The 19,848-nt window shown below is 44.0% G+C and overlaps 1 long non-coding RNA gene across 1 annotated transcript; it reads left to right on the top strand.

The window, feature by feature from the left end:
* Window positions 1-717: 717 nt before the first annotated feature.
* LOC105728188 (uncharacterized) lies at window positions 718-4,079 on the top strand. The gene is made up of 3 exons (XR_001109958.2): window positions 718-874; window positions 1,694-1,746; window positions 3,679-4,079. It is a non-coding gene; the product is annotated as an uncharacterized LOC105728188 (long non-coding RNA).
* Window positions 4,080-19,848: the final 15,769 nt, after the last annotated feature.

The raw sequence follows: 19,848 nt of genomic DNA, 5'->3' as shown, positions 1-19,848 counted from the left end.
CTTTCCTTCATCCGTTTGAAACTTACTGAGCATTTATATGTTCCAGGTTACAGAAACAAATACAAAATGGTCCTTGACCCAGAGAGAATCTCTTACAGGCCATGGGAGGCTGAGAGGTGTGTTTCTGATTAAATGAATAAACCAATTTTATTTAAGACTAGTAAACGGCCATTTTCAACAAAGCATTTTAAAGCTATAAGGGAGAGAAAACTGTCCTCAAATGCCGGGCCCTCACCCTGCTGGGGAGGCAGAAAGGTGGGAGCATCCCGTCCAAAGGTTCCCAAAGGGCGCCGGACTGCGTGCTGTGGGTGGAGGGTAAACGTCTTCGGATAAAAGGCGGGGAAAACGGACCAAAGCAGGTCTCAAGGGTCAGTGACACTCCGGGAGCCTAACCCTTGGAAGGAACCGAGGCTGAGGGATCTGAGGTCGCCCTACAGAGATACTCTGCCTAATGCAGCCACGAGAGGGAGGGAGGAGGCGGGGAACGAATAAATAAAATTTGGTTTAGGCTGGAAGAACGGTCTGCGCCAACAACGAGAAAAGAACGTGGTGAGCTGGGGAGTGTGCGGTGCTGGCAGGAAGGGCGAGGAACTTGAGAACGGCGGGCGCGGGAGACTGGCGGGGATGCCAGTCCGGAACTGGCGGAGGGGTGGGAGGGCGCATGCGCGCGCGCAGCTGAAACGCGGGCTGATGAAACTGACAAAGGCGAGAGCGCGCAGCAGCCTCGCGACTGCGGAACTCGCACCACGGGTAGGTGCTGCCCTGCCTGGGGGCGGGATCGTGGAGCGCCTCGCAGAACCGCACGCAAGCAAAAACAAAGCCATCTCTCCGAAGCAGAAATGAAACAGACGTGGCCGGGGAAAGCCAAATATTTGTGAGATGATGTGAACAAAGGGGAAAAGTCAATCCAGGGAAGTTTGAGTTTCCGGTTGGGGCCTTCAGCGGCTCTGATCTCTGGATACGTTAAGAGAACGTCCTTTGCCCCCTTCTCTCCCTCTCTTACCGAAGAAAAATAAATTCTTGGCAAAATGAGACTTGACGGCATGAAAAGAAGGTCTCCAGACTGTCCCAGCTGGCGCGGCCGCGGGCGGGGCGGGGGTGCCGCTTGGTGACACTGCAGCCGCAGCTCGGCACTGTCAACCGGATTGGCCCCCCACCGCCTGTGTGCAGGGAACCTGGCTGTCAGCAGAGCCTGGACAGGCGCAGGGCCGAAGAAATCTTTTTGTTTTTTCTCTAGCCCTTCCTGCCAGTACACCAGGGATATAACTCCTTGGTATTTCTGCCTTACAGTTGCTCCTTATACCCCATCCTGATTGTCAGCACTGCAGCTCCCACCGCCACCGCCCGCCGTGAGTCACCTCCCGCTCTCCCTTTTTAAAACCACAACAGCAAGGCCATATTGCAGTTAGCCATAAATGCAAAGGCAAGAAACCACCAATACCTGTTTGAGGAGATGGCAGTTTAATTAGCACACTCCAGCTGCCATAAACCCGGGCTCCCACCCCACCTCTCCCCACCCCTCCCTCCCTGTGCCCTCTCTCAACCTCTCTGCTCACCCCCATCTATGTAAAAAAGCCATAAAGCCTCTCTCCAATCGCCTTCTGGGAGTTTTTGCAACCCCCACAACACAGGTTGATTGGAAAGGTCTCTCTCCTGAATAACAACAATTCAATGTGCCTTGACATTTTAATAGCCTGCCGTCCTGGTGAACACAATCGAGCAAGGCAGTGAAGCAAAAATCATTAGGTAAGCAAGATAATCTAAGCGGAATCTGCTGCCTGCAGGCTCACATCTGGGGGCAGGTTGCACAGCTGGGCTGTCCACAAAGCTGGGCTCCTCCTGTCCTGCAGCGCCTTTGTATGTGAGTACCAATACACACACTTGTTTAGCTAGGGACACACACTTGTGCACAGGTTTTGGGAGATAAATACAGTCAGGCAAGCGTACAGACCCACTGACGCCCCAACGTGAAATAGCGTAAGAGTACACAAATTTACCATAAATCAAAATATCCGCCACCCCACCAAAGCACCACCAAGAAAAATGTACTCTTGTAAGCGCAGGTTTGCTATATCAAAGAGAACAAGGCAAATAATTGTTGGGATTCCTAATACCACCCAGGTAAAGGCTTTCTATGCACACACATATATATGCATTCATTTATGTAAATATTTTGAATATAATGCCATGGCTAGATTATATCATTTAAGCATAATATATAACGTAAAAATATTTACACTTATGTTTGCAGGGAACTGCTATTAATGCTTCACATCTAATAACTCATTTAATCCTCAAAACATAGGTACTGTTATTATACCCACTTTACAGATGAGATAACTGAGGCACAAAAGTTTGAAACAGTTTGCCCAAAGTCATCTTCTAATAAGTGGTGGAGCCAGGATTTGAATCCAAGCAGTCTGGCTTTAGAGTCCAGGCTGTCACTCACTATGTTAGGCAGTTTCATAAAAGGTAAATCACACAAATAGATAGAAAATATGTTGCATGTCTTCATAAGGTCAGTGCATTCCATTATGAATGCACTGTGTAACATGTGTAACACACATGTTCGTGTGAACAGTCAAAAGGTGCAAGGAAGTATGTCTGACTTCTTTTCAACATAAACACTTGCCTGCATCTGTATATTCAGCCATATTCGTGTATTGAGCATCTTGTGAGTCCCTAGGCCACGTGCTAGGGTACTGAGGATACAATAATTAATTCGACACAATGGCCACCTTCAAGAACTCATCACCTATGGAGGAGTCAAACAAGCAAACAGATGCTTAACCTTGAGGGTGATAGGTTAGAGGCTGACACAGAGCTGCAGAGACTGGGAGGACCCCTTCCCCCCACCCATCCCCACCCACCTGACATATCTTGCACCCAGAATCTTCCAGGGAAGCCAAATACTTATTCCCGTGAGGTTGTCATCACTCAGAACACGTTGAGGGTTCCATTTGGGAATTGCCTTCTAAACCATTTTATAAGCTGCCCAAGAAAATGATTATTGTTATTTCATAATTACATGTAATACACACACACACACACTCACACCCCTTTCTTAGGAAGGAGGCAGGAGTGACATCACAAAACCTAGGGACCAACAGATGACAGAAAAATTCTCCTGCTGGAGTCCAACCCTCCCCAGCTGGTCCACAACCCTCCCTCTCCCGCTGCACGCAAGTCCTCCAGCATAGATCCCGTTCCCTGGATGCTGACTTGGCAAGCTATTCACTTTATGAATATGACCCTCAGAGGGGAGAGCCCCTCTCAGCAGCCCCCGAACTATGTTATCACCGTTATTAAGGAGCTTAAAGAGGAGCTGGGAGGACGAGACACCGCTGGAATTGCAGCCTGATTGTGATTGATGTGTTCCTATTAGCGCCTCAGTGTTATCTCTCTGGATGGCAAGAACAGCCAGTGGCTTGTAACACAACAGATTACCTGAGTTCTCAGCCTTAGAAGGATGTTTAAATAAAATATAGTCCCTCTTAGCAAGAGGCTCATTTTCTCCACGAGGCTCCCAGACTATTTCATGTCAGCTCTGATTCGCTGCGACTCTCCTCAGTAAACATGTCTTATCATTAATAATTCTTTACAAGCACAATCTCCAAGAGTCCTCTCTCTCTCTCTCTCTCTCTCTCTCTCTCTCTCTCTCTCTCTCTTTTTCTCTAGGTGGCTGGACTCAGACACATCACGCTCCAGTTTGGGTTCCAAGGTGCTTCTCTCTGGATTTTCACCTGCCTTGCCAAAAATGATTGATTACGCCGGGCCAACTGGGTGTCCGGCAATACCCAACAAATGACTTTGGCCCCTAACAGCAGGCCTTGGCCAGATAGAAATCAATATTTCACCATTAAAATCTATCAAAGAAGAGTTAAGGCACCATCTGTCCCTGCCGCCTCTCTATGGTGTGTGAACATTAAATCCGACACTTGTACTACATGGGTAATCAATATATAGTGGTTCACAGATCATTTGTGGTCCCCTTTTAGCAGTGATGGATGTCTGGAATCGTTGTGATTCATTTTGTCAGACCATTAAACAAGATTCTGTCCAGTTCCTTCCTGATTTCATTTAGAGGATCATTCTTCACAGTTCATAAGAGGAAAACGGTTTTACCAATCTGCTTCTATTTCAATAAGTCACTTTATAGAGATTTTGTGTCCTCCAGACTGTAAAAATTCTGGAGAGATAGTACAAACAGACCTCTAAAACTATTCACTGCATGACATATGCATAAAGTGTGAAGAGAGGAATGTAAATATGTTTACCTCTTTATCTGCAAATATTGGTTTTAACCCCCTCCTGGCTGGAGAGCTGGCCGGGATACTGCAGGCATTGTCCTGCTATAGAAGGAGGTGGCTAAAGTTTGGTGACTGGGGGCTAATTTACAGGGATGGTGAAAATCCCCTGACCCCTTATGGGCATCGTGGAGAGCAAATGGGAATGGTTCTTCCTGAGGCCATGTTTTAGACTTTCATTTCTATAGCCAGGATGTCCTTGCCCCTCACGCAAATGGTTAGCAAATGCCTCTGCACTCCCACACAGCATGCTGACCCAAGAGAAGAAAGACCGACCTTGCCCTTGAGGTCAGGGGTGTGGATGACCATGAAGGACTTGCATGACGACGTGGCTGCCATCCGGGAAGCACCACCTGTCTCAGGCCCCAGACTTGCACACTTTTTGCCCTCAACAATCCTATGAGATAGGTACTATTATCTCTTCTGTCCAATAAGGAAACTAAGATTCAAAAAAGTTAAATAACCTATCTAAGATTACTCTAGTCAGGGAATGTAAGACTCAGGACCCAAACGTGGGCCTCTCTGATGCCAGCCCCCACATGAACTGTAGTCAGATCTCGGCTGGTGGCTGTTAATCTGCAGATTATTTTGTTTCAACCCAAATGAATTTCTTTTAATGCTCCTGGACATCTTACTTGCATTAACCCACTATGGTGTTACTAGGTAATAAAATTTTATTCTACCCTTATTTTAAGTAAATCTACAGAAAGATCACCAAATTATGCACTCCAAAACCGAACACTGGATTTTAAACTATTTTCTATTTTTTGATCATTGGACAATTACATCACTGTTGCTGATATTAGTGTAGATAAGTAGACGCTGATTTAGCCACTAACATAAATATATATAGAGATACATATACGTACAGACTTACAGACATAATTTATATATAATTATTGTATGTCACATAAATATATGTAAGTTGAAAGACCTTAGAGATAATTTAGCGTTTCCTTTTTTTCTTTGCTTTTAAAATAAAGCAACGGAATCTCAGCAGGAATAAAAGCTGGCCGGGGACAAGAGTCTTGTTTTCTGATTCCTAACTCAAAATGCTTTACCAAAAAATTATAAATAATAGAGCCTTACACAGCTATGATTTTTTGGTGACATATTTGTTGAGGGGATGAGTGGAGAGAGTTGTATTCATTTTGCAGTTTACAGAAGAAGAAAATGGCCAATACATTCTTACTTCCACTTGAATTCACTAACCACTACACCACCCTGCCTGGAGGTGGGCATTCCTTTAGATAACAACAGAGCATACAGTAGATCGAGCCGCTTCAGGACCAGAGCCAAGCTGGATGGCAGCACACAGGAGAATACCAGCCTCAGGCACTCAAGAGGCACATGGCATGGCAGAGAGGGCTTGGACTAGGCTTTAGAAAAATTAGGCAGAAAAAATCCATCTGTGCTCCTGTGTCACCTCAGACAAGTCACTTAGTCTCTCTGAGCATCTGTTTCCTTATCTGTAACACTGAAGCTAATCGCACCTACTTCAAAGGATAATTGCAAGGATTAAATAAGACAATACAAATTTCAGCACAATCCAGGTTAGTGCCCTTTCTTTTTCCCTTTCTTCCTCCCTGACCTTATTTCATAAATGCGTATTATACCATATTTCAGTCTCTAATAGCAACTTGTAATGAGATCTGCCACATAAGAATTTATCTAAGTCTTTCTTGATTCTAAAAATATTAAACCTAAGAATTAAAAGCAGAATTGCAAGGTCTTTGGTTCAACCGTTGAACCCAGTGCAGAAATCACTTTTACCACCTTCCTGATGGGTCATTTTCAATGACCAGGAGCTCAAGATGTCTGAAGGAAGTCTGCCTCATTGCTGGACAGTTTCTTAATGATAAATTTCCCACTAAACTTGCCTCCATGTAAATTCTATCCATTAGTTCCAGTAACAACTCCAATCCATAACCACCTCATGTTCCGTATAATAATTTAATAGAATGAAAAGAAATGCTCCCTTTAATTTGTGTTCAAACTATCTTCTTGAAGCATTTTGATGATTGCACTAGAATCCAAGAGGTTCGTGCCTGTGTCCAAGTTAGTATGCATGTCTTTCTATGTTAGCTTTGAGTACATCCCAGCTCATAGTGAAGAGTTTTGTTTCTGCTTTTGTTTTTTCTCTTTCTTTTGTGGACCTTGCCCTGGTCCTTGCCACTCTTTGGGCTCTCACTATCGCTGCAGTTCTATTTTTGAGTTGAAACCCATAACTGCTCAGAGCACTTCCAATTCAATTTTACATTCAGTTTGCATTCATCTATTTCTTCCTTTTCATTCTTTGTTTTTTCTAACCATTTTTCTCCATCCACCTGTTTTTCCATCACAAATATTCCAATCAAGGTAGAAATGCCAATCTATACCTTGCATTTGAATAATGTCCCTTAATGATAGGATGAAATGAAGTCCAGCTCCAAGAGCAAGGTCAGCCTCAGCATCTGTTGAAGCAGCTGTTACCCACCTTCAGCAATGGTTTTCAGACATCAGCATAAAGCCCTGGTAAGCAGGCTAATACCCACTCCAGGATCTCAGGGCATACCATGGTCTCTCAACTATTCCCACTATTCACCACTCCAAAATTACTAAAGCCTGCCCTGCCTGGTTGCCTACTTCTGCGATTACTCTGTGGCACTGAAGTTAATCTTGTGGGCCCTGCTCAGGTCCCACTCTTCCAAATTCCACTTATTGCTGAGGTATTGCGTCCCAAATGTTAATATCTCCAAATGCCCATTTTTGCTGCTAGATTTCTTGTCTATTTGTAGACCTCTGAATCCAGTGTCTCTGTCCATACTTGGACATATACAAGTTCCTTCTTGTAAATGTGATCTGATTAGGAAGAAAAATTTCTGCACTGGTTCTTTTAAAAAGTCAGTTCTATACATGTCCACTCTGGTAAAATTGCACAAGCTCACCCTTGACCAGGGGCTGCTTGAGCCAGACTCAATTAGAGGTCAGCCCAGACTCAAGCACATCTACCTGGCACATGCCTGTGCCCATCTGATATGTACTAGCAGCTGAGCACACAGCCATCACACATGGTAAATCAGTCACATACAGTCTGAGGTCTGAAAACCACTAACCTAATCTCCCTATGTCTGGTCAAACATAAGCAGAACTATTGCTGATGGAATAAGTTATACATTCCTGAAGATTTCCAGGAATTCCAGATGTTCTCTTACTATTTGTCCCAAAATCAAACAATATATACCTCTTAAAACTTTCTTTCAGAGCTAACTTTGGCCCATCTTGCTATAATTAAAACCCATCCTGGGGACTTAGAATTTTTGCTTCATTATAAACTCTTCTTCTGAATAATAATACTCTTAGTCATGCCCCTATCATTTGTGAGGCATCATATTGGTTCCCCTGTGACATTATTTTATTTAGTTCTCATAGAAGCCCTCTGCATGATAGATTTTATTTTCTCCATTTTGAAATGAGAAACTAGGGCCATAAAAGGTTAAGTAATTCACATGACATCACACAGCTAATAAATGACAGGAGGAGGCACAGACTCTGGCCAGACTTCATAGCCAGAGCTACCAACACCTGGCTATACTTTTATCAGAAAAAAAACAGAGTTAAATATATTCACCTTACAACTGTAATGAGATCTACATTCAGAGTTCTGGAAGCAGAATCCAGGCCTCGTTAAAAACCTTCACGTCTGTTAATTACCTGTACCTGACTTAGCCCCCAGATCATGTCCTGTTATCTAAACATCAACAATAGTTTTTCTAATTTCACTTTAAACTCCTGATGAAAGGGGCCAGTTAGGCTGTAAGTAAGTCATTGTGCAAAAGGGACACAAGACTTAAATTTCCTCTTTCAACCCAGACCCACAGGAAAACAGAGTATCAGAAGGATCAGAGCATTTCACTTCTTCTGGTCCACATGCCCTTTGGCCAGTGAGGATTTGGGAACCATGCTGAAATCAACCACCCAATGGTGAGGAAGGAAGGTGGGTGTCTAAACCAGCCCTGGAAGACTGTACCTGGGCAGAAGACTGTCTGCTGCACAGCAGGGCCTCACTCATGAGTGACCTCCTCAAATAATCAGAAGCTGTGGCCAAGAGGATAAGTGTGACTTACGGTGCCCTCATACTCCAGGGAAAGTGGTACAGAGTGCCAGGAGGAATGTTAGAACTAGGAGACTCAGCTAGTGGCTGTCAGTTGGGGTGGGCATAGGATCTCCCTGGGAGGGCACTCAGAAATGTGACAGTGAGTTGTTGCAGTGACTGAGAGTGCTGTGGGTAATTAGTGGGCAGGGAAGGTTACACTAAAGGTACTCTAATGTGTGAGACAGTCCCATGCAATGATGAATTACACATTCAAAATGCCACTGGCACCCCAATGACTGAGTCTGCTTTCTAAACTTACAGATGAGGAAGGATTTCAGTGAATCTCCTGAAAGATCTAGAGATGATTTTTTTCTACCCAGTGTTGTCAGTGCAAATTCAGTTCCTTCAGGAAAACATTTTATGAAGGTTGTTACTTCCTCTTAAACTCATCAAGAGGGCTGCAGTGTCTACAAATAGAAAGGGAAATGATATTCATTGAAGTTTTCAAATCCTGCATTAAATATAATGAAGATGATCTCATTTCCTCTGGGAAAATGAAAAATCTGTGAATCAGATGGCATTGGAGGAAAGGAAACTGAGACTCAGAGGGGTTGAGTAAGCTGACTAATGTCACACAGCTCATCGGTCACAGAGGCAAGATCCCAATTCAGCTGTCCCAGCAGAAAAACACACAGTTCTTCCAAGGAGCCCTATAAGGTCAGCCAACACCCACTGGGTGCCCCAAACCACACCTCAGATGTTCTGAAGGCTCTGCCAACCTGGAGCAAAATCAAGAGAGGCAAAGTTTATCTGAGAGCCTTCTCTCCTCGTGTGGTTCCTCAGCCTCATCCCTTCACCACCTGACTTGGCCAATAGAACCTGGTTCTGGGTTGCTGCTGCCAGGAGATTTGGCTTTTGATGCAAAACCTTGAACATATAAGAAAGGAAGTTCCTGTGGTGGAACGGGAATGGGGAAGGGCATTACTGCTGAGAAGAAAACCTTTCTACAACTATCACCATTTTACAACTTTCCCTTCCATAAGCTAGCCTTTGGGACCTGTTGAGGAAATTTCCAGGCATGTACTTCGTGCTTCTGACCAACTCTGAAGTCTTTCACTTTCTAAGTGGCTTTGAACCATCAGGACAGCAGGGAGGGGAATTATAGTGAGGCGAGATCTGGGGGAGGGAGGGGAAATGGCTCTTCAGTGTGAGTTCTGAGACCTGCAGAAAAACAGGAAAATAAGAAAGAACAACAGTGCTGGCAAGATAATGGCTCATCTTAACAATTTAAAAAATTCGGATGTATTTACCAGAAAGTGATTGGACTGAAATTTCCATTCTATCATTTCGCAGCCTGTGGCCTTGGACAAGTGCCTTAACATTGCTGAATCTCAATATCTTCATTTGTACAAACAGAGTGGTAATTTCCACCCCAGTGTTGTTGTTCAGAATGAACATGGAAATAAAGCAGCTGGCACATAGTAGGCTCTCAATAAGTAGAAGCAGCTATGACTGATTCACTGGAAAATGGACTTTTCAGCATGGGTTTACATAGGAGAGTACAGAAGAGCTCATCACCTCCAAAGCTCTGACTCTGCTTTAGGGGAAGAAGATTGTCAATCTATTTTTCCCCTAAAGAGTAGATGGGGGCGGGGAGAAGGAGCAAGGAGGGGAGTTTTCAGGGCAACAAGACTAATCAGGATTTCACCATCAAAGCAAATATATCCAATTAACAGCTATTAAAGAAGCATTTTCTGGCACTGTGCACAATGAAGGCCATTCTACCTAGTGGAAATTAATCTTAATTATTGGTACCTGCATACATACGTGCAAAGGGAAGCAACTCACATTAATCTACATTAAACTTAATAGCAGTCCGTGTATTATCTATTCTGAGTCAAAATTGACTGCTGGCCCCTGTGTAGATATCTGCAGTGCTAACTCAAGTAATTACAGTGCAGTGGGTCTCAAAGACACAATTTGTTCCCTATATAATAAATCAGCTGCTAGAAGCTTTTTATAATTAAAAACCAAAAGAAAAAAAATAGAACTGTATAGGCAAATGTCATTTTCTTCTAAGGGAAATTAGGGAAAAGAGAAGCGTGTCTCCTTGTTGCCTAGTCTGAAAGGGGAAGGAAATACGAGTCTCTGATGGATTCCTAAACAAAGAGAGAAATAAATACAGTGGTAGATTTTCAGAACTATAGGAAAAAATGTTTTTAGAATCTTAAATTTAAGGTTTCTAAGAGGCCTGATATTCCTTTCCAAGGAGACTAATAAGGCTATCTCGGAGAAATGCTTCATATGAACTGGAATTTTCATTAGTATGGAAGAAGGTGGAAGGCCAAGTTGATTATATTAAATTCCACCTAGCAGGACCCATTGCATGACCATGAGGGCAAGGAAAATGATGACTATGTCTGCTTCCTCCCTGCTGCCCACCAGCCTTCCTATGAGGGCATCATGCATGGATTCAATGCATCAATTTTTAGAGGTCGCCCTCCTTTCCATAGGTCTCTTTTATTTTTGCCATCTCTGCCCTCAGAAACTGTGGGCCCTGTCTCCAGAAACCATGAGCCCTCCCTCTACCTCAACCACTCCAGTTAGTTAGGGCTTCTCAGCTGCTTAGAGTCCTACACCTACTGGTGCTTTATGACCAATGAGGCTGTTCAGTCCCACCTCAACCCCAGCCAACATTTCCTGAGGTGTGACGTGGCTGCCTCCACTGGAATGGGGATGATTAAGTAATTCTCAAAACACCCTGATTTCATTTGCCAGGAGCTTGCCTGCAGGCACACCATGGCCACATCAGGAAGGCAGCTCACCCAACCAACCTGCTGCAGTTGGGACATAAGGTCACCCAAGCCAGATCTTCCCTGACTGCAACCTGCCCCTACAGCTCCTAGACTGCAGTTCAACCCAGGGTAGATCACTTCCTATTCTCCTACCTCCATCCTGTCTTTTCTCAACTCTCACCTCTGGGAGTCCCCTGACTAATCCTGCCTTCCCTCAACCCACCCAGTACCCCTCCAGGGTTCCAGCCGGGGCAACCAAGTCCAGCTACTCAGTTGTATGTACAATTGCAAGTAGAACGTGCTTCCCAGGGACTGTGCAACTCGGTAGCCCTGATAACCCCTTGGCACTCATCACCACCAGCTTGGCCCCATCTTGGTTCTCCACCCTGGGCCTCCTCCAGCCTGCTGGTTCCCTTTGCTCAGATGTGACCCTGCTCTCAGTCTCCGGGACTCCTCCAGCCAAAGTCCTTCACAAGCCCTCAGCCCCTCACTGGAGGAATCTGAGTCAATCTCTGATCCCCCTGGGATTCTTTCCTCCCAATCCCTGGTCCAACCTTTCCCCATCAGGCCAAATCTCCCTTCCAGATCGCAAACCCCAGATATCTCCCCTTATTTCAGCCTTGGTGCTTTCCCCATCTCGACTCTCTCAGTGGTGGATAGCTCTTGCTCCTCCCACCTCTTAACCCTGTCTGCTTTATTCCCTATTACCTGATAGTATCATTTAATGCAATTTTTAAATCAAAAATCATGTACATGTTCCCTGTAGATATTTTAGAGAACACAGGAAAATAAAAAAAGGCAGATGTTTACTACTCAAGCCTTCTTTTCATGGATAGATGGCATGCATGCAAATTTACAAAATAGGTGTGGAATTGATACTGATTTTTTAAATGATTTTTATTGTTTTTTCAATTAATAACATGTGTGTGCCCTAGTCTGTCAGCATCCCGCCCCAGTGGCAACCAGTGTTAACAGCTTGTTTCATACTTTCTAGCAATAGTTCATTCACCAACAAGCATATGTGAGTGTAAATGCATCTTTTCACACAAGGGATGGGATCCATCATACTGTTTTACACCTACTACTTTCACTTAAATTTTAGAGGTTATATCATAGATGTAGAACTGCACCAGCTTCCCTTTTAAATATATCTATTTAATTAAAACAGTGCATAAATAACAACACCGTTGGAGTTAAGGCATAGCAACAATTGTGAGAAAGGTATTTGACTACTGAAGTTCATATAGACATTTTGGGGGAAAAAAAATTGTCAACTTAGAAAACACTACTCTCCCTTGTATATGAATTCTGCCTGCTCTCCTGACCACCCAACCTTATTAATAAGTGACCCTCCAGATCTGCTTGAATACCTCTAGTAATGGAGCACTCACTTCCTCAGGAGGAGGAACAAATAGATATATTTAAAAGGGAAGCTTTTAGGTGATGAGACCCTCAACCTGAACCCTGTGGGAATTCCTTAGCATTTAAAATCTATGTCATCCATTTGGACACTGAATTTCTACAACATGACATTGTTTCTTAACCATGTCATAGGACATGGTTTTTAATTCAATTTCAACCTAATTGTTGCCTTTTAACTTAATTTTGAGTTTCTGAAAGGCAGAGACCAAGGCTTGGGTTTCTGATGCAGCCCTTTCCGGTGCCTGCCACGGTGCCATCCACGCTGCCCCTACACAGCACCTTCTTATTTTGAGGCCTGAGTGAGCTCAGCACTTCTTCCAGACAGCCTTTCCTAACACCTCGCCACCAGAGTTTCTCCAGTTATTGTAATCGTCTCTTTGTGATCTGTAATCCTAATTGCTCATGCAAAGCCTATCGCTGGTTTTCAAAAGCATATATTTGTTTGGTGAATAAATAAATAAACAAATGAATCTCCCGTGACCTTTTCTTTTCTTTTTTTAAGGTTTTTTTTTTTAATTGTACTTTAGGTTCTGGATGCGTGTGCAGATTATGCAGGATTGTTGCATAGGTACACACACGGCAAGGTGGTTTGTTGCCTTCATCCCCCTCATCACCTATATCTGGTATTTCTCCCCTCATTATCCCTTCCCCCCTCCCCAACCCCGCTGTCCCTTCCCTAGCACCCTGCTACTGACCGCAGTGTGTGATGCTCCCCTCCCTGTGTCCACATGTTCTAATTGTTCAACACCCGCCTATGAGTGATAACATACGGTGTTTGGTTTTCTGTTCTTGTGTCAGTTTGCTGAGAATGGTGGTTTCCAGATTCATCCATGTCCCTATGAAGGACACGAACTCATCGTTTTTTATGGCTGCATAGTATTCCATGGTGTTTATGGGCCACATTGTCTTTATCCAGTCTATCAATGATGGACATTTGGGTTGGTTCCAGGTCTTTGCTATTGTAAACAGTGCCACAGTGAACATTAGTGTGCATTGGTCTTTATAATAGAACAATTTATAATTCTTTGGGTATATACCCAGTAATGGAATTGCTAGGTCAAATGGTATTGCTGTTTCTAGGTCCTTGAGGAATCACCACACTGTCTTCCACAATGGTTGAACTAATTGACTCTCCCACCAGCAGTGTAAAAGCATTCCTATTTCTCCACATCCTCTCCAGCATCTGTTGTCTCCAGATTTTTTAATGATCGCCACTCTAACTGGTGTGAGGTGGTATCTCAATGTGGTTTTGATTTGCATTTCTCTAATGACCAGTGATGATAAGCATTTTTTCATATGTTTGTGGGCCTCCTAGATGTCTTCTTTTGTAAAGTGTCTGTTCAAATCCTTTTCTTAAAAGACCATGATGACAGAGTAGTATCAAATTTCTCAAGGGGACTTTGTAAAATCTAAAGGCTGGGAGAGTTCCACCCAGGATCCCAGAACACTGACAGGGCTACCACTTGCCATGCCCTTTTTTTTTTTTTTTTTTTCAGAGCCTTTCTCTGTCGCCCAGGCTGGAGTGCAGTGGCACAATCTCAGCTCACTGAAACCTCTGTCTCCCAGGTTCAAGAGGTACTCCTGCCTCAGCTCCTGAGTAGCTAGGACTACAGGCACACACCACTACACTTGGCTAATTTTTTGTACTTTTAGGAGAGATGGGGTTTTACCATGTTAGCCAGGATGATCTCGATCTCCTGACCTCGTGATCTACCTGCCTTGGCCTCTCAAAGTGCTGGGATTACAGGTGTGAGCCACTGTGCCCGGCCAACCACTTGCCGTGTTTAACAGCCCTAGGGCTCCATTTAAGAAGCACCCAATCATGACAGAACATTCAGAAGCACAAAGTTGGAAGCTAGGCCTCGAGGCCGTGCAAACTCCATGAAATCAGGTCACAGGAAAGGCTCTTAGAGAGATTTCAGAAAATATATTGAGGGGCAGAGGGAAAAGAATTAACATTTCTGTGCTTCCATTTGTGCCAGAAATAGAGTTTGAAGTTAAAGATGAACTTGTCCTCTTGCAGAGAGGAAAACTGGAGTCCTGAAGTCAAGTCAGGGGTAAAGAACACTCCTCTTTCCCACCCCTCCCACCCAGAAACTGCACCCAGTTCTAAATTGGAATTATCAGCCAATCCACCTACAACCATTTCCTAAGAACCTATGAGTTAAAAAAAAGAGCTGGACCATGTCTCAACACTCTTCTTAGTTAACATGCAAACACAGTTACATGAATCACTAAACAATACTGTAAATGAAACGCCTCTATAAAACGTCCATACAAGATTCTTGTGGTGGAAGAAGCACAGAGCATAAAGGACAAAACATTTGAATTCTGGCTTCTCAGCCGTGTGACCTCTGGCAGTTTACTTCACCTCACTAAACTTTATCTCTGCAATGGAAATAAAAGTGCCACCTCATATGTGTCATGTGTAAAGATAAAATGAAATGCAATGAGAGTACGTATGTAAAGGTGGTAAGAAAATGCATGTGGACTTTAGAAGGTGCTGGGCTGGAAATGGGGCACAGAAAGAGAGAAGTCCAAAAAAGGAAGAGGGAGCGGTCATCTGGAGGTACAAGGGAGGACACTTGACATATCCATAATTGCTTATTCATCCTGTTGTCACTCCACAAATATTCAGGGAGCATCTACAAATGGGGAACAAGTCAGACACAAGGCCTGCCCTCATGGAGCTTACAGTTTAACAGGGTTACAGATGCTTAAAGAAATGATGTGAATTCAGCTAAGTGCTCTGAGATGGGAGGGAGAGGTGGGACAAGGGAGTAGCTCCTCATTCAGACAAGTAGTGTAAAGAGAGTTGTTAGAAGCTGGTGACATCTCAGCTTTCAGAAGCAAGTACAATCATCTAGGCTGCACTAGGGTGGGGAAGAAGAGATGGGATTGGAACTTTCTAGGAAGGCATGCATCTCAGGCCTGCACTCCCCCAGAGAGTGAGAGAAAGAAGTGACCAGAAGACAGCCTCATAAGCCATGATCATGAGTCTGACCCACATGGTAAGAAACACTATAGGGTTTCAAGGGGGAGAGTGACACACATGGTCAGATTTGCATTTGAGAAGCAGACTTGGATGAAGCAGGGTAAGATAGGGAGACAAGGAGAGAGTTGCAGGAAATAAAGAAAGGTAAAAATCATTGGACACCACAGAAAGCAGAATATTACTCAAAGTGCTCATGAGAGACTGGAGTTAAAGGTAGGGTGAGGAGGCAGTCAGTGGTGGCTCCCAGGTGTCTGGCTGAGGCAGCTAGGTAAATGGTAGGGCCATTGACTAATATGCAGTTTTGGAGAAAGATGTTGAGTTTAGTTTTGGATATGTCAAGATTGAGGTTCCTGAGAGATATCCATGTGGAGTTGTCCAAGAACAGATGAGTACATGGACCCCAAACCAGGAAATTCTGGATTGGAGACAGAAGTTTGGCATTGTGTCAGCCCCCAGGTAATGAATGGTTGCTGGTCTGCTGGTGACATTCTACAGAGAGCAGGGGCAACAAGGAAGAGAGGACAGCCAGCAAAGGCCCCTCTAACAGGGCAAAAGAGGGAGACTCATTACAAGAGCCTAGAAGTTAGCTACAGAGATGGGGGTGGGGGAACTCCACAGAGAGGGCAGTGTTACAGCCAAGGAATAAAAGGGTATCAACAGGGTGGGGTAGGTCGATTATGCTATGCTGACATCAGATTTGAGAAGTACTTATTGGAGAAAGCAAAGTGGAAGTCTCAGTGACCTTGCAAGTTTCAGTGGAGTGATAGGAGTGAAATCCAGATTGTCAAGGTAGGAAGGAGGAGACAGCAAGTGCAGGCAAAGCTTAGCAGGCAGTTACTGTGAAAATTAAGATGAAAGATAGGAAAGTACCTGGAAGGAAAAATCTACAGGGTGAGTTTGGGGAATAATGTTTTTTGTTTGTTTGTTGTTTAAGATGGGAGAGATTTGATCACGTCTTAATACATCTAAGAAAAAGCCAATAGAAGAAAGGAAAAGTTTTAAAGATGTAGAAGAGAGAGGAAATAATAATAATAGCAGAGGAGAATCTCTGAGGAGATGGATGGAGATAGGATCCAGGAGGTATTTCACTAGAACAAGAATGAAAGAAGATGCTGTATATGTTAGAATCTCTTTCAGGTTTAGGCAACAGTAAACCCTCTGGAATTGTAACTTGGAAAGTAACATAGATATTTGGAAGTCAAACAGTAGCTTTTTGCTACCCTTCCTTAGTTAAACTGCTTAGTGTTGGCAGGGCTCAGAATCAACCTCCCCGTGATTTGTTTCACCTTTGTCTCATGGTTGCAGGATGGCTGCAGCAGCTCTAAGCATCACATCCTTGCATGCCCATTCATAGCCAGGAACCAGGAACCATGCATCGGTAAAGTGCGTAATTCTCTTCATGCACTTTTCTTCTAGAGGAAAGAAAAATATTTTTCAGAAGCACTCCACAAGACTTCTTGACACATCTCATTATGTAAAATTGGGACTGAACAGTCACCCACAGACCAAGACTGGGCCCACTTCCTACCCAGCACCTGAACAAAATGGCAAAGAAGAAAGGGGCAACTTTGGGTGAGAAATAGCCACGTCTGCCTCAAAGGTACAAATAAGGTAGGTCAGTGAGCTTGGGAGCAGAAAAACTGAAGGAATTCTTTGGAAATGTCTATTTTCTTTCTAAGTTTGTCATCTGGTAAGAGTGAGAGGGAAGGGCTTGTGGATATGAGTTGTGACGGGAGTAAAGAGGTCTAAAATAACCACGGCAGAGAAGCAGGGAGTGCACTCACTGAAAAAAACAAAATTCCAAGAAGGTCCTCTGTGGGGAGCATGACTGGGGAAGAAATTACGGACCAAAGGAAAGAAGAAAGGGAGGGAAGATCCACCAATGGACAGCTCTGCCCAAAGTGGCCACATACACCAGAGTTTCCCTGCCTCACACTGTTGGTCTTCTGGGCTGATTAATTATTTGTTGCAGGGCTGTTCTGGGTACTGTAGCATGTTAGCAGCGTCCCCTGCCTCTCCCCACTAGATGCCAGTAGCAAACCCCACTTTCAGTCCTGACTACCAAAACTGTCTCCAGGCATTGCCCGGTACCCCCTGGTGGTGGGGGGACAAAATCATTCAGTTGAAAACCACCTATATACACGATCTCACTTAGTCCCGCAAAGCAGATTGTGGCTCTGTTTTTGGCGATGAGGTTACATGCCCAAGGACACATAGCTAAGAAGAAATGGAACTAGAATTGAAGCCGGCTCTGCAGAGACCTCATTCTTCCCCCTGACCCTGAGTTCCACGGTCTGCAATGCACCACTGGCACCATATAGGAAGTCTACATCCATGGCCTGGCCTCTGCCTTGCCACTGGGGTTCTACACCCCATAGAGTAACTTTAAGGAATAATCTGTTTTTTTCCGGAAAGAATTAGAGAACTCATAAAAATTAAATCTTTACAAGAGTTCTAACTGCTCTTTTCAAGGAAATCAATCACTTGGGTAAAAAAAAAAAAAAAAAAAAAAATGTGGCAACATTTTCCCAAGGACTTAGGGAAGAAAACCACCATCCAGAAAGGAAAATCTTTGAAGTTGGAATGCGCTCTAGGCTGCCTCTTTAAATGAAAAATATTATATGCCTGGGAAACATTATATATGCCAGAGCAATATGAAGGCCTCACTGTAACAATGATAGCAGCAACTCCATGCTTTCATCCCCAAGACTCTGTGAAGGGCCTTAAAAAATGAAATTTTATACAAGTGCACAAAGACACACACGATATTTGAAAAATTCACACATATATCACTTTGCCCACCTCTCTAATGAAGGTGGAATGCAGTGGCAGATGTTTCACAGCTGCCCGGCAACCACCCTCCAACAGTTTAGGACAGGAAGCTGAAGACACCCGATCCAAAAGGAATTACAGGGAGATGCCAGGGAGGTAAAAGCTAATCCTGAGCATTGGGATTCTGCCAAATGCTTAGGATACCCTCCACGACATTGCCTCATTCTTTATTCTAAGAGACTGAATGAATCAAATCACAGGCATCTATCTGCATGTGAAAGGCCATGCCCTCCCCCTGAAGAGAGTTGAAACTAGGAAAGATCCTTACACTTGAGGCATAGGCACCATACATACAGCCTGCAGCCCAGCTGGAGAAAGCCAAGCTTATAGATTTTGTACCTAGGCCAGTTACATATCTTCACTCTGTTTAGTAGCCCTAAGAGTCCCTATTGCATAGATGGCTGCCCTTGCCTCTACCCTTTCATAAAATATAAATCATTTCATAAAGAATGCCTCGCTGTCTGGGTACAGTAGTTCACACCTGTAATCTCAGCACTTTAGGGGGCCCAGGCAGATGGATCACTTGAGGTCAGGAGTTTGAGACAGCCTGGCCAACATGGCAAAACACTGTCTCTGCTAAAAATACAAAACTTAGCTGGATGTGGTGGTGGCCACCTGTAATCCCAGCTACTTGGGAGGCTGAGGCATGAGAATCACTTGAACCAGGGAGGTGGAGATTGCAGTGAGCCAAGATCAGGCCACTGTCCTCCAGCCTGGGCAATAGCAACAGAGTGAGATTTTGTCTCAAAAAAAAAAAAAAACAGGAATGCCTCACTGATTTATGCAGATGGTAGAGGAGGAAGAGGGGACATGGGATGGTATCTTGTTTAACTAGGTCAGGCAGTGCATTTATAGCCACAAAGTGAGTGAAAGAAATTAGTAGCTATGGAGCCCCAGCTCATTTGGGGCCTGGGCTAAGAGATTTACCTGTGTCATGTCATTAATCTTTCTGGGTTTCATCATCTGAACTTTGCAAAAAAAGAAACTTGAGACTTGGAGAGGTTACCTAACTTGGGGTCATATCCCCCATGAGCCAGGATTCAAACTCAGGTTGGCCTACCCCAAAGTGAGCATGCCTGTGGAACCACCATATCTGGACATGGAGTATGCTAGCGTCCCAGAAATCTCCTCTGTGCTCCCTCCAAGTTATTACCCACCCACTCCTCACCTCCAGGTGACCACTGTTCTTCCATTACTAACGGGTAAATTTGGCACGTTTTTGAACAACATACAAAAGATGGAGTCACATAGTATGTATGCTTTTGTATCTGACTTCTTCAGCTCAGTAATTTGTGAGATCCATTCATGTTTTTGTGCTTCATAGTAACTTGTTCATTCCCATTGCTATATAGGATTCTACTGGGTAATTGTATTACAATGTATGTATCCATTGTATTATTTGTGAACATTTGAAGAATATTC

This window comes from Aotus nancymaae, unplaced genomic scaffold, assembly GCF_030222135.1.
Source record: "Aotus nancymaae isolate 86718 unplaced genomic scaffold, 86718_ANA_hifiasm-v0.15.2.pri h1tg000029l, whole genome shotgun sequence".
NCBI lineage: Eukaryota > Metazoa > Chordata > Mammalia > Primates > Aotidae > Aotus > Aotus nancymaae.
Note: the sequence above shows the minus strand (reverse complement) of the source record. Positions and strands in the feature narration are given on the sequence as shown.